Genomic DNA, 15,535 nt, shown 5'->3' with positions numbered 1-15,535 from the left:
GGGGTCCGGCAACTGTTCAGAAACAATTCACAAAATTCATTTGGATTCAAGAGAAGGATTGTGCCTTTATTTCAACCATCATCAAGCATTCAGGCCACAACTACAGTTAATTGGGGAGACACAAAAACAAGCTGTGTGTTGCTGTCCTGTAGTGTAAGCCAGAAGGGGCTAAATACCTACCCAAAGGGAAACCGACCTGATTACTGTGACACTGCCACCAGGTCCAACAGAGCTGGGATTCCCCGAGGTCCAGGGATCCCAGAGGTTTATGAAAGAACTCAGCCCAAAAAAGATCAAAACTAAAATCATTGCTTAAATTTTTCTGACTTGTCCTAACTAATGGCTTTCTCCTGACTTGGATAGGCATTCGTTAACTTTGTCCCTCAAACATTTTGATACACTCCATGATTCTCACTGTAGCATTCTGATATACCTCATAATCCTTTCGGTTATATCCAATGGCCAACAGTGTAAGACTCTGATATACCCTACCGACTTCGCTGTAACACATTCCAATATACCCCACACCTCACAGTAATGCTCTGCTATACCCAAACCCTTCACCGTAATATTCTGATATATACAACACCTCTCACTGTTTCATTCTGACCTACCACACTTCCCTCACTGAATCCTCTAGTGTACCTCAAACATTTCACAATCAGTCTGATACAACCCACCCCCTTATATCCCACCCCTCTCACAAAATATTCTAAAGTATCTTATAACCCTCCCTCATAGTAAACCGATGTATCCAATGCTCACACTGTAACACTGAATTACCCTACAGCTCACTGTAATACATTTCATTAAATGTTATACTCTTCATAGCAAGACAATGATAGACGCATTACTTTTACCCCTCTACTCTCACGGTAACACTGATATACGTCGCCCCTCACTGCAGTCTTGCATACCTGATACAGTGCCATTCTGATATACCTTATTCTCCTCACTGTAACACATGCCTGTATAACTCCAGCCTTCAAGTACTTGGAGCCCCCAAACTCCCATATTCTACATAAACAGGAGGCTGCACTGGGATGTCAGCAGCCTGCGTGTTGCAGTGAGAACTTCACAGGAGGCTAATGGCCTTGAGCTACCGTTAATATCTCCTTGACGACCATCATGCGGTGACCTAAGAAGCTGATGTCTTCTATCAGCTTGAAGCTGCTGCCGTTACTTAATCCCTGTCACAATGATTGATTAACTCCTGAGGAAGCTTGACATAGAGCAGACAGGAGTGAAGGCCAGTGCCAACGTCAAAGCACTGGAGAAACCATGTCTAACTAAACGCAAAAAAAGCCTGGAGAATTGTCTCCATGGGACAGAACTTTCCCCATATGAGGCAGAGCAACAAAAAAATACGCCCGGGTCTCCACCATCTGGAATGATATTTGGATTTTGATCAGAACCAAGAGGAGGATCATTTGCCATCACAATCCCTTAACCAAGTCAATTGTGCAACATCAGGTAGCACTTCAACCAAGGTACTAACTGGATGGACTACAGTATAACCATTAAGAGATGCCACAGAACCAAGCTCCACAATTATGTTCACAAAGGTCAGAGGCCAAGGGATCCAAGGAAGCTTGGCTGCGTGGATTAGGAATTGGCTTGCATGTAGAAAGCAGAGGGTTGTGGTGGAAGGAGTGCCCTCGGATTGGAAGGCAGTGACTCGTGGTGTCCCGCAGGGATCAGTTCTGGGACCTCTACTTTTTGTGATATTTATAGATGACTTAGATGAGGGGGTGGAGGGCTGGGTTAGTAAGTTTGCAGACGACACTAAGATAGGCGGTGTTGTGGATAGTGGGGAGGGCTGTCAGAGCTTACAGAGGGATATTGATAGGATGCAGAGCTGGGCTGACAAGTGGCAGATGGAGTTCAATCCGGAGAAGTGTGAGGTGGTACACTTTGGAAGGACAAACTCCAGGGCAGAGTACTGGGTGAATGGCAAGGTACTTGGCAGTGTGGAGGAGCAGAGGGATCTGGGGGTTCATATTCACAGTTCATTGAAAGTTGCCTCACAGGTAGAAAGAGCAGTTAAGAAGGCCAATGGGATGTTGGCTTTCATAAGTCGCGGGATTGAGTTTAAGAGCCGCGAGGTGATGATGCAGCTTTACAAAACTCTAGTTAGGCCACACTTAGAGTACTGTGTTCAGTTCTGGTCGCCTCATTATAGGAAGGATGCGGAGGCATTGGAGAGGGTGCAGAGGAGATTTACCAGGATGCTGCCTGGATTGGATAGTATTGAATATGAGGAGAGGCTTAAGGTGCTAGGGCTTTATTCACTGGAAAGGAGGAGGATGAGAGGAGACATGATAGAGGTATATAAAATATTGAGAGGAATAGATAAGAGTAGACAGTCAGCGCCTCCTTCCCAGGGCACCAATGCTCAAGACGAGAGGTCATGGCTTTAAGGTTATGGGTGGGAGGTTCAGGGGAGATGTCAGAGGGAGGTTTTTCACCCAGAGAGTGGTTGGTGCATGGAATGCACTGCCTGGGGTGGTGGTGGAGGCAGATACATTGAACAGGTTCAAGAGCTTGTTGGATAGGCATATGGAGGAATGTGAGATAGAGGGATATGCGGGAGGAAGGGGTTAGGTAGTGTGAGGGTGGTCTGATGGACGGCACAACATGGTGGGCTGAAGGGCCTGTTTTGTGCTGTATGGTTCTATCTCGTTTTAGCCCTAACACTGTCCCTTAATTAACAACCTGTAAGCATAGCCCAGGAGATGGAGAGAACATGAAAGGTGGTTTTGGACTGCCATTGGCATCCTTCAGTCACTAGACTTAGGGGGATGTAGCTGGTGCCAGTTGTGTAGGTTTTGCTTCAGAAGATGATGATCAGGGAGGCATCCACATTCCAGCCACCGCACTGTAACCTCTGACGTGGAACTGCACACCAGCATGAGACAGTAATCTTGGAATTACAGCAACAGTTGACAATGTTAGAGCTGTACCCTGGCCTGAGTCAGCAATCTTGGACCAAATCCTGGCAAATGTTATGAAGCCTGGAAGTGCAGCCCAGGAGGGGTTGGTGTTTGTAGAAGTGTGCCTGAGCAAGGGGCAGTGTTAAAAGGTGAGGAGGGAGAAACAATCAAAGTAAAACGCTGAACAAATACAGAGTAAAACATTCTCAGTGAAGCCCTGAACTCCATGGTATGCAATAATATTTTAATAACACTGTTCTACTTGCTTTGAGTAGATTTGGGGTGATTGCACATGTAGGACCATGGAACAATACAGCAGAATACAGGCCCTTTGGGCCACCATGTTGTGCTGACCTTTAAACCACGCCTAAGACTACCTAACCTCTTCTTCCCACATATCCTCCTATTTTAAATTCCTCCATATGCTTATCTAACAATCTCTTGAACTTGACCAATGTATCAGCCTCCACCAGCAACCCAGGCAGCGCATTCCATGCACCAACCACTCTGGGTGAAAAACCTCCCTCTGATATCTCCCTTGAACTTCCCGCACATTACTTTAAAGCCATGCCCTCTTGCATTGAACATTGGTGCCCTGGGAAAGAGGCTCTGTAGTTAATGTTTGCTGGCTACAGCCTTGTCCCCCTACCTGATCCTTGAATCTGTGTATTCCTAGTTGTTCCATGAATCCGTGTCCCCCTAGATGTTCTATGAATCCGTGTCCCCTACCTGATCCATGAAGCCGTGCCTCTATTTCAACAGTTTCTAACGAGAAATACATCACATCCAGCACATCAGCCAATGGTGCTTGCGTGACCTTCCCTATTGCGTCATCCCATGATGTCTGGGATAGGCAGTTGACCCTTTCCTTAGGTTTGGAGTTGAACCAGAGGAGCTGGAGGTGAAAATATACCTGAGAAACAAAGGACTGCAGATGCTGGAATCTAGATGAAAAACACGATGATGCTGGAGGAACTCAGCAGGCCAGGCAGCATCCGTGGAGAAAAGCAGGCGGTCAATATTTCGGGTCAGGACAGGTCCCTGCTGAGTTCCTCCACCATCGTAGTGTTTTTCATCGTGAAAATATACCCATTGTTGGGGCAAAGTAGAAGGAGCATTTGACCCTGGAAACATTTGAATGCAGCAATGAGTACAGAAAGAATAGCAGTCTGCTCCCAGACACAAAAATTCCTGACCTCACCTTCCTTTAGGGAAAGGAGGAGATGTCCTCTGCTGTGATTAAAGAATTGTAAAGTTATTTAAAAGGTATTACAGGGAAAAAGAATGACTTCTGTTAGGGACAACAACACACCAGTGTACTGAGTGCTGCACTGTCAGAGGTCCCTGCTTTCAGATAAGATGGTGAATCGAAGCTCACCTATCCTTGCTTTTAATATAACAAAGGCACTTCACAGGGAGCACATTGAACAAAATTAGCACCAAGCCACATTAGGATAGGGAATGGAAAGAAGCAGAGGCAGTACAGTGAAGGTTCACCAATTTGATTCTTGGGGATGTCCACTTCGTCACACGAGGAGAGATTAGACAGGCTGTGCCTCGAGAGTTTAGATGAGTACGAGGTGATCTCATGGAAATGTGCAATATTCTTACAGGACTTGACAGGCTTTGCTGTTTCCTGGACTGTGGTGTTACGAGCCTGGTGTCACAGTCTCAAAATTTGGGGTAGGTCATTTTGGATAGAGAGGAGAATAAATTTTCTCACTAAAAGAATGGTGAATCTCTGGGATTCTCCCCCCAGGAGATTCAGTCACCGAGTACATTCAGGACAAAGATTGATAGATTTTTAGATAGTGAGAGTCAAGGGATTTGGACTGACTGCAGGAAAGTGGCACTGAGATATATAAAAAAAATCTAATGATTGCAGTGCCACAGGCACGGTGTGGGGGTTGTGTCCTACTCCTGCTTGTATTGTTTGTGTTCTCATGTATGAGGTGAAGTTTAGGGATGGAATTTAGGGATAGAATTTCAGCTAAGAGCCTGAGCACATGGAACAACGGATTCTAGTTCTGACAAAGGTTCTCCAACTTGAAACGTTAACCCTGTTTCTCTATTCACAGATACTGCCTAACCTGCTGAGTGTTTCCAGCATTTTCTGTTTGTATTTCAGATTTCTAGCATCTGCAGTTTTTTTTTATATATTCGTGGATTCCACTGTTGAAGAGAATAAATTTCATGATGCTGAAGAGGGCAGAGTGGAAGGAGCAAAGATATTTTGGAGGGCTTTAGGTTGGAAGACATTACAGTGATCGGGAGGGGTGGAGGTGGTGGGGGCAAATCCCTAGAGGAAGCATCATGTGTACCCTAAATGAAGGCCGGTGTTTATCTGATATAATGTGTTAGGACATGGTAGCAAAGGACTGGTTGAGAGTGGGAGGAATAAGGGAGATAGGTTAGGAATGTGTTAGAACAGTCAAGTTTAGAAATGACAAGTGTTTAAAGATCACAATGGACTATCTGAGAGAAAGTATGGCTGTGCCATTGACCAATACCTAAAACATAAATGATCTGATCTTTATCACATTGTTGTTTTTGGGACCTTATTGGCTGTAAATAAGCTGCTCCACTTTTTGAATTACAACAATGACTGCACTTCAAAAGTACTTAAAAGTCTTTAAATGTGCTCTGGGACATGCTGAGATAATGAAACATGCTGTTTAAATACGATTCTCCCTATCTTTCAATATAGGGAGTATTTCTAAACTATCTTCTACAGTGAGAGAAATTATGGATGTTTTAAGCTTTTTGTTGAGCAAGTCAGGTAGTGTTAAAAGTGTGAAACTTTCCCTGCTGTTTCGGGGATTATTAACTTGGTCAAAAAGGCATGTATGTTTTCTTTGTGAATCTTTTAGGCAGGGATCAAACAGTAGAGAGTCCCAATTATGTTCTGGTACAGTAACTGCCTCATTTATTACCAGACCCTGCCAGATCTGTTGCCAAACTCCTGATTCCAGGCTCTAACTGTCTGACCTGAAACCCTCTGTGAATGAGATAAATGAACACCACCTTGTCAGTTTCTGTCATGGGACAGACCAACCAATTATAGAAGAATGAAACTCAGCTAAGTCAGTTGCCACAATGCTCAAATCCAGTTAGGGTAAAGCTGATTAGCCAAGCACGGAGGGGTCAGCTGTACCTCATCCTCTGCACCCTACAGAGAGTCCCTGCATTATACCTTGCTTCTCACAGTTCTTTGTGAGACAATCAGCCTTTCACTAAATCTCCTAACCTGGTACAGTTTAATTCCATCTCAGTGAACGCTTCGTATGCCAATATCTCTGCTGAGCAGAAAGATGCTGAAATTCCAGAGCTGATTTCTGGCCAGTTGTTGGGCTAATCCCTCTCTCGTTTTTTTTTCTCTCTTTCCTCGGTCTCTGCAACTCTCTCATCTCAGTCTCTCTTTCTCTGACTCTCTCTCTGTCTCTCTCTCTCTCACACACCCACCTTTGCCTCTCTGTCTGTCACTCTCTCTCACACACATACCTCTCTCTCTCGCTCTCTACCACTAGATCTTGGGAAGGCCAGAATGACCGTCAGTGTCTCCAGTAATTCCTGCTCAGGAAAACCATCTGAATAGCTCGCCGTTAACTTTGGCTAACTTGTCTCTCATCCAGGAGAGAACTGCTTGCTGGCACGATATAAACAGAAAATGCTGGAAACACTCAGCGGGTCAGGCAGCATTGGTGGAAAGTGAAACAGAGTTGAGGTTTCCTAACTTTCCAACTTAGAGGAATGGAGTTGACGACATAATATTGCTCTGTTTCTACTGAGAAATTTTTTTTTTAATTAAATTTTTTTAAAAAAATTTTATTTACAGCGTGGTAACAGGCCCTTTCGGCCCAACGAGTCCACGCCGCCCATTTTAAACCCAAATTAACCTACCCGTACGTCTTTGGAATGTGGGAGGAAACCGGAGCGCCCAGAGGAAACCCACGCAGACACGGGACAACGTACAAACCCCTCACAGACAGCGGTCCAGTCTTTTTTTTCTTTTTTTTTCCTTTGTTTTTTTTTGAAATTTTTCTGTTTAATTTAGTTTGATATATTTTTATAATTTTTCTTATTGATTTGTGGATTTTTTTTTCTTTTTCTTTTTTTATTTATATAATAAATCTTTTTCTTTCCTTTCTTTTATATTATATTCATTTACTAAGAGATCTTTGGATCTACAGTTTTTTTTATACTTTATTGTTCTTTATGATTATCTAGGCCATGATTGTTCTCCTGATCCCTTTGTATTACATGTACAAACATTGATGTTATATATTAATCTGTATTAATTTGAAAACTAATAAAAAGATTGAAAAAGGAAAGAGGTTTCTGATCCAAGACCCTTCGATGATGGATCGTTAACCTGAAATATTAACTGTTTCTTTGTCCACAGATGCTGCCTGACCTGCTGAGTTATTCCAGCATTTTCTGGTTTTATTTCAGATTTCCAGCATCTGCAGTTTTTGTTTCGATTTTCATTTGCTTGCTGGTGTGGTTGTTGGACATTTTACACTTTAGTCATGGTTCAGTGGATAGCATCCTCACCTGTGGGACAGGAGATTGTGGATTTGATTCCCATTCCAGTCCCGAGCATAAAATCCGGACTAGTGGTTCAGTGGTGTACTGACAATCACTGCATTACCTCAGGTAGCCCTGGATACGACTCCAAAGCATGGTCCCTGGCAAATGTAAAAAGTCCTCTGGTACCATGTTGTAGAAGAGCAGAGTGTTTTCCCCAGCGTTCTGGCCAACGTCTATTCCTTAAAGAACACCTGAAGCATCTCACTGCTGTTTGTGGAATCTAGCTGTGCACAAACTGGCTCCCGAGCTTCCTACTTTAAACAGTGACCACACGTTACATTGGCTGTAAGGATCTTTGGGATATTCCGATGCAAGAGATAACTGCAAATCTCCGTTTCTTTTCAGCTGTGTGGCACATCACTCTCTGCTGGGTTTTAATGCAACTCTTGTCCACAGTTCCTCTCACAACACCTGTTGCTTTCTGTTCGATGGCTCAGTTAACCATGTAAATTCCTTACTTGAAAACAATGTACTTTTTGCTAATCCGATTTACACAACTAGGCAAATTTTACACGATTAGTTTTCCCGTGGGGTTGCAGCTAAAAATATTGCCCCAGAAAACTCACTCCACCAAAGTAATAAATCATATGAGAACTTTGGAACTGAAGTATTTGGAACCTGGGCAGATGATGTCAGAGATTTAGAAGTGCCACGATCTACCTGAATGAAAGAACAGGTTCAAAGGGCTGAATGGCATTCTGTTATTATGTTCCTTCCTATGCAGATGGATAACTTAAATCAGCCTTTGTGTAAGTGTGCACTGCTTATTTTTGTTTTCACTGATAGCCGGCAGTTAAGCGTTAAAACATTTTTACATTAAAACATTTTAATGTAAAGGGCCACTTTGCTTTTGTGTGTCAATAAAATATGATCATTCTTAGGCTCTTAATACAAAGGATGTCACCTAAGCATGATTTTTCTTCACTCCCTCGGTGCTGCACTACGAATGCTGGTCTTTTCATGGAGGTGGTAGCCCTGCAGACCAACCCCCACCCCCCCCCACCCATCCTTCCCCCAATCCAACTTCCCACCACCCCGCCTTGTACACTGGCCTTCATCAGGTCAACGTCTACTGGCTGGCCACAATCAAATTAATGCAGGGTAGTCAGAACAATTCCGGCAGTACTGGCTGATACACTACCTCCTGCTGGGAGCAGGAATGTGTGTCTCACTTTCACCACAGTTGGTCTCTCTCTGTCTCCCTCATTCTGTTTTTGCTGTGGGAACCATCACTTTTCCCTCCCCCAACCCCAGGACTTCCCTGGTTTGCAATGGAAGCTGCAGCAAGATCTTGCCTTTCTCTGTGTCTGCTCCTCTTTCATTTTGTTACCTTTCTCGGTCTCTTCCCTACTTTTTATTCCTTATTCTCTGCCACTTCACTTTCCCAGTATTGTGCTGCTTCTCTCTCTCTGCCCCTCGGTTCCTCACACTCTTTTTATTCAGTTCTTTCTCGAAGTTAAATTCCCCAATTCCATCTGTGCTAGAAGGGAATACAGCTCAGAAATTGATCTGTGATGTTTAAAGCTCATTTTTTAAGCTACACTCCTTTGCATGTAGCTCCTGTACACAACTGCGGCATCAGTGAGTTAACCCTTTGCATTCTTTCAAGCCTTTGCCTATTTCTCTAATTATTTGTTATTTCGATCCTCCCATATAATATCAATATTTTCCTTTCCTGTACATCACTTTTTAAAGACTTGATCTATAATTCTCATTTATCTCTTTTGTTCATTTCCCTTCCCTTCTTTTACTCTATGTTCTTGACTGTCTCGACATTGGTTTCATTTTCTTCCTCTCCCAGTCCCTTGCCCCTCTCTCTCCAATCTCCCAGCCGCTTTAGGAATTTTTATCTTCTTTCCCTTGCTTCCTGATAGATCCTGCTCTCTGTCTCTGATCTATCTTCGTGGATCCAGTGCAGCTTATTCCACATTCTGAATTTTCTTGGGCCATGGATCGAAGCCCCTTCAGCCCATCGAGTTTATGCTGGCTCGGAGAGCAATCCCATTCACCGCTTATTTTCCTGTCATCTATTCTCCCCACACTTCCATCAACTTCAGATTCGACCACTCACCTACACTTTGGGGGCAATTTACAGTGGATTTAATTTATCAATCCACGCATCTTTGAGATGAGGCAGGAAAGCGGAGCACCTGGGGGAAACCCACAGGGACAAGGTGCAAGCTCCACACAGAGAGCAGTGGACGTCAGGACTGAACCAAGCAGCATATTTACTGCTCAATCCTCCTGGATGGGAAGTTTGGACAGACAGACCCTTTAATGAAGCAATCAGTTGAACTGAACTGCACTTTGCTTATTGATCCCTTCTCCACTGTGTCATTTTAGTGACAGTAAATAAAGGTGGCACGGGCATTCTAATGAGAGGGAGCTTGGAGCAGTATAGTAGGTGCATCCTAGGTGTAGTATAATAGGGGTGGCATATCCCGGGCCAATTTAGGTAAATTGACTTAGTTACATCACAAATGTCAGTGGCTTGATCAATATATTTTAATGCTTCCACCCAGGGTGTGTGTAGTCATGGCAATAACTCCTGGAGCTTTCAAGTGCACAAGGCTGCTAATACCCTACTTCCATCATTATTAAGTGATGTGACAGCAGCTGATGGAACTTACCTTGCTGTCTATGCTAGTCGATGGCTTTCTGAGGGTTCGGCCAGTCACAGGTTGTGTGGGACACTGGGTTGTCCAGTGAGAAAGGGAGCATTGGTGGATAGTTCAAGAATTAAAGAGGCATGCATTTATACAACATGATTCACAATCTCAGGACATCCCAGATCATTCCACAGCCAATGAAGTGTAGCCATTGTTGTAATAAAGGACATAAGTCAATGCAGCAAAGTCCCAAATTCAACAATGTGGGCGAATCCATTTTAGGTATAAGTGTTAATTGGGGTACTTTGAGGAAATCACATGTTCCTCAGTTTTGTGCCATGGGGTCCCCCTTGGTTTAACTTTTGATCTGTAGAATGGCAACTTAAACAGTGTGGCAGCCCCTCAGCACAGCTCTGGAGTTTCAGCCTTGGTTTTGTGCTGCAGTCACTGGAACTTATAACCTCCAACTCAGATGTGAGAGGGCTACCCACTGGGTTATAGTTATATTACACAAGTGGCATGATGTGATTTTAGAATCAGACACATGCCTAAACCTTACTAAAAAGTCACGTTCAGCTTAATTTCACAAACATTTTCATTCTTTTTTTAAAAAAACTTTAATGAACCTCAAGTAATTAATTGAACAGTAAAATGTGAGTTTGACTTCTGTGCTTTTGCTTTAAAATTACCTTTGTTTTAGCCTTTAATTTTGCTTCATCCAATCCTGCCACCAAACCCCTCAGGGTGTCAGCTAAGGTTCAGCTGGTTGCACCTCACCTTTGAGTCAAAAGGTTCTGAGCTCAAGTTCAAAGATTTGGTTATTTCACTCAGGGGAGTTGAATGCAAAGATCTTGGTTACACTCCGCTGCAGCACTGATGAAGGCCTTCAATGTTGGCAGTAGCCTGCCTACTGTCTCAGGTAGAAGTAAAAGATCCCATGGAATATTTTAAGCATCTGTTGAGTTATTCTCAATGTCCTGAGAAATATTTATCACCCAGTCAATATTTATAAAAAGTAGATTATGCGGTCATTCTCAAATTACTCTTTCTGGAAGTTTCTTGTGCATGATTCGGCTGCTGTGTTTTCTACATTCCAGTGGTGTCTCACTGTACACCACTTTGGAATGGTTTGGAAGAGACTTGATGGGCACCAAATGAATGCCTTTTATTTTTAAGAGCACTGTGTGAATATGAACCAAGACGGGGATTTGCAGCAGGTAAGTCAGCAATGGAAGGTATTGCAACTGACTCTGATTCTGTGCTCCATCTACACCCATCTATACGTGGCCGTTGAATAGCCAACCACATTTTTGCACCCATTGGTATATTATTAAGTGATTAACATTGCCATGATGGAAGGATAGAGTAGTCAAGCAGGACACCAGGTCACCAGTCAGTGACCTCTCCCTCTAAATTCGACATGTGACCATCAACAACGACAGGATTCTGCTCTGCTCTGATGACTCCCATAACGCATCAACATGACGCAAACTGGGTTGAAGGCAGGCAGGCTAATTCTATGGCAGCTTTTCTAGCACAAGTCCATTTCTTCAGGAACAAGTAAACATCGAGAAATGAACACACCATTTAAATGGTTCCCAGATGGGGGGAATGTGGCCAATTTAAAAGAGTCCTTTGGCATCCCAGGTGGGAAAGTCACCCATGAGTTCATTGCACTATACTCAGTGTCACTTGCTCCCCACTCACCGTCAGTACAGGTGTCTGGAGGACACATAAGTTTAATTCAAATCTATTAAGGAAAAAGTTGGTGATTCACTGGAGCAGTGAAGGGGGAGATGCTCAGTGGTGAGACACAGGTGAAGCCTATTTACAAACTGCTGTGTTGTCCTGGCAACATCTGTCTGCACAGCAACCCAAACATTGCAATTTTTCCCCCTCTTTTCCCAATTTCTTTCTTCCTCTCTCTTCTCCCCTCCCTCTCCCCTCCTGTGGTTATTCTCCTTTGCTGTGATACTCTTCAGTGATATAAAGCAGGTTTACACAGCACCCTTCACTGCTCAGTGGAGTTTTACTGAAACTCAGGTACAAGGGGTTAAGGGAGAAAGCAGGAGAATGGGTTGAAACAAAATCAACCATGACTGAATGGCGGAGCAGACTCAATGGGCTGAATGGCCTCATTCCGCTCCAATGTCTTATGGTACACAACGATGCACGGAATCTCCAATTTGCAATGTAGAAGGATGTCACCACGGTCACTGTCATCGTCAGCCTCACTGTTTTATCACCATCTCTGTCACTAGCTCTGGTCATGGTCACCTTTATAGCCACTGTCATCGCTGCCACTGTTATTATCACCTTACCTGTCACCGTCACCTTAACCTGTGATTGTTGCCGTCGCTTTCACTGTGACTATCAGTCACCGTTGTCAACGGCACCATCAACATCACCACCCCCCCCCCCCCACCCGTCATTACCATTTTCAGCATCACCTTCATTGTCAGAACAGCCCAGTCCCTCAATGTTCACACCGGCATCGTACAGCCCAGAAGTCAACCGAACCCTGCCCACTCTTTCTGCAGCTTGGACCATCCAGATCAACACAGGCTGACGGCTGACTGACCGTCACTTTACAAAGTTCAAGTCGTTCGTCTGTGCTGACCCAGTCTCCTCGTCCCAATGATTCCTTCCACCTGGTTACTGAGAAATACACGTGGCACTGGCACTCTCATCAATATTCTCCCAGCAGTTTCCATTCTGCTCTCCTCAGAGGGCTGTTACACAACATTATTACGGTTACAAAGTAAATGTGTTGGCATTTTAACAGAATTCTGTGGATCATTATCACGGTCACCCTCTCTACTCACACACTCACTCCCACTGACCTCTCTCACAGCTTCCTTGCAAACCCCTCACATCCAATCATCTCTAATTTTGCTCACCCACTCTAAACTCACTAACTGTTCCCCTAACCCCCCATCCCCACTTGTCCTTAGTTCTCTACAGCTCATATACTTCCTCTAACTTGCACCACAGTCGCTTTATGCCCTGTGCCAAACCCTCCTCAAGTGTCCCTCATAACTGCGCTCCCGTGTCCCTCCAGCATACCCCCTTTCGTCCTCCTCGGTCTCTCTGCCCCGACAGCCCCATTAACCTCACCCGCACCTACTCTGCGCAGTAGATGGTATGAAGCAGCCCCAGATAAACACACAATTTGGCTTCTTTCATCAATTACGTCCTCACAGAAGGCGAGAGTCCAAAAATCCTGAAAGTGACCCGGTTCTCCGCGAGTGCAGTGCGGAGGAGAGCTTTGCAACCCGGAGTGTTGTCTGACAGTACAACTGCATTGCCTGTCATCACTGATTCACTCCCTTTAAACTCCCCCTGCGCCCCTCATGCTGTTGCGAGGATTCCTCCTCTTCCGTTGTTGCATAACCCACAAATTGGTCCATTAGGGGTAAATTGTTCTACAGAGGAAATTGCTGCTAAATGACTTTTTTTTTTAAATAGTTGAACCAGATCCCATATCTGGCAGGCAATATCACTCAGCTAAAACCGTTCCACACATAGCAGCGCCGAGGAGCGACTCAAACACCAGCGCTCTGAGACTTAGAGACAACCCACCGCTCCCCCTGCCCACCCCACCATTTACCCATTTATTGTTATTTAATCGACTGAATGCAAAGGATTTAACAGCCGTCTGAACAATACTCCTTAAACAAATACCTATTAACAAGACTGCATCGGTGTTAACTTCGGGTTTAAAAAATATACCTCCGTATTCAACGTATTGATAGTTAGAGTCTCAAAGGGAAGGGGTTGATTAACCTCACCCTAAAACATAAATTAAATTGGGGACTTACCAAGCTGGTCGGACAGTAGCTTCCAAATGCCTTCAAGAACCACTTTCCAAAAACTTGGTCTGAATCCCGCCTCTTATAAGTTTGACGTGACTCTCAGATAGTCTGCAATTCCCTTAATCCAGCTGCCGTCAGGCGGGACACTGTTAAATACAGCATTTACCGGTTTAATGAAGAACATCACAGCGAGGAAGTTAAAACACTCACTGGCTTTTCACTCGCCCGCTTGCAAACGGTGGCCCTGCAATAATTTATTGCCTTCACAGAGTAAGGGGTGAAAAACATTATTTCAGTCTACGCTGCTTTAAGAGAAAACAGATGTGGAAGCCGAACAAAGGCTACAGTCTTGCACTAAATTCATCATTAGCCACTTTAAATGCCGGTGAACCCAACTAAAGTTCACCCATAGTCAGACCAGAAAATCTACGGTTTCAGTACCTCAGATCTACCTGAGGAAGCGGCAGTTTGGCTCCAGCCGGGTCTGGTGGACGTTGAGCAGAGTGATCTCTCGTCGTACACCCCCTCTCTCAACTTTCACACACATTTGGTCATTTCCCCTCATTTACTCTCCTAATTTTTCCTCTCCTCCCATCATACACCTTTAATGTCCTCTCTTCTCTCCTGCACCTCCCTACCTCTCACCCCTTCGCCATGCCTCCTTGCTCTTTCCTGTTCTCCCTCTGTCCACACAACCCCCCCCCTCCCCTTTAATCACTTCCTCTGACCATGTTATTCTCTCGTCCCATTATTTCCCCTCTCCACACCCCGTGTTGCAGGGTGCCCCTCCAGCCCCCCTCCCTCCTTGGGGTGACACCCGCCCCCCTTTTCTACACATTGTGCATTCCCCAGACAGAGAGCGTCTCCAGCCTTCTGCCCAAGTACTTCGGCGCCTCTCGGTCCCACTCTTACCTACGACCGCACAGCTCCCAAAACTATTTACAATACAATAAAAGCTAGGAGTAAATAATGAAAAACACGCCCTTGTAAAATAACAGCAGGTTAAAGAAGCCCGAGTTATAATAACCTGCAGTGGACCCCGTCTGATAGGTACGGCATGCTGAGGGCTGACACTTGAGGAGCTGCTGTGAACTACCTCAGGCAGCAGACTCGTGCTGTGCCCGCAGACACTAACATTGTCCGCTCTGCTCCTTCAACTGAATGAGGTTTCAGCCCAGCCCACCGACTGCCAATCCCTTCTGTCCCGACTTGTCTGCTTTGATGATACATCAAGGATTTGCATATTTGTGTGTGTGTGTGTGTGTGTGTGTGCCTTTCTGAAGTGTGTGTGTGTCTGCGTTCATGTGTGTGACTGTGTGTACGTGAGTAGTGTGTGGGTGTGCAGCATGCTAGTTGAGTGTGTGTGCAGTGTGCAGGTGAGTGGTGCGTGTGTGGATGGTGTGTGCGCGCGGTGTATATGAGGTGTATGTCGGGTGTGCACATGGTGGGTGTGGTGCATGTATTGTGTGTGCATGATGTGTGAGGGCGTGAGTGCAATGTGTGTGGGGTGTATGTGAGTAAGTGTGCACACGATGTGTATGCAGTGTGTGTGTGGTGTGTACATTGTGTGTGAGGTGTCTGTGTGCAG

The 15,535-nt window shown here is 44.8% G+C and overlaps 1 protein-coding gene across 3 annotated transcripts in view; it reads right to left on the bottom strand.

The window, feature by feature from the left end:
- The window catches only part of cdon (cell adhesion associated, oncogene regulated), a 132,053-nt gene extending 116,943 nt beyond the window's left edge, over window positions 1-15,110 (bottom strand). For 2 of the 3 annotated variants that reach the window (XM_052040001.1, XM_052039999.1), the window contains exons 1-2: window positions 14,975-15,110; window positions 13,954-14,093 (exon numbers count right to left, since the gene is read on the bottom strand). The gene's annotated coding sequence lies outside the window, so the exon portion shown is untranslated. Of the gene's footprint in view, window positions 1-13,953; window positions 14,094-14,388; window positions 14,549-14,974 lie in introns of those variants that run through there. The other variant, XM_052040000.1, reaches the window with a different exon arrangement.
- Between the last annotated feature and the right edge of the window lie 425 nt (window positions 15,111-15,535).

This window comes from Pristis pectinata, chromosome 27, assembly GCF_009764475.1.
Source record: "Pristis pectinata isolate sPriPec2 chromosome 27, sPriPec2.1.pri, whole genome shotgun sequence".
In the NCBI taxonomy this organism is placed as follows: domain Eukaryota; kingdom Metazoa; phylum Chordata; class Chondrichthyes; order Rhinopristiformes; family Pristidae; genus Pristis; species Pristis pectinata.
The sequence above is the reverse complement of the archived record's forward strand: the minus strand, read 5'-3'. Positions and strand labels throughout refer to the sequence as shown.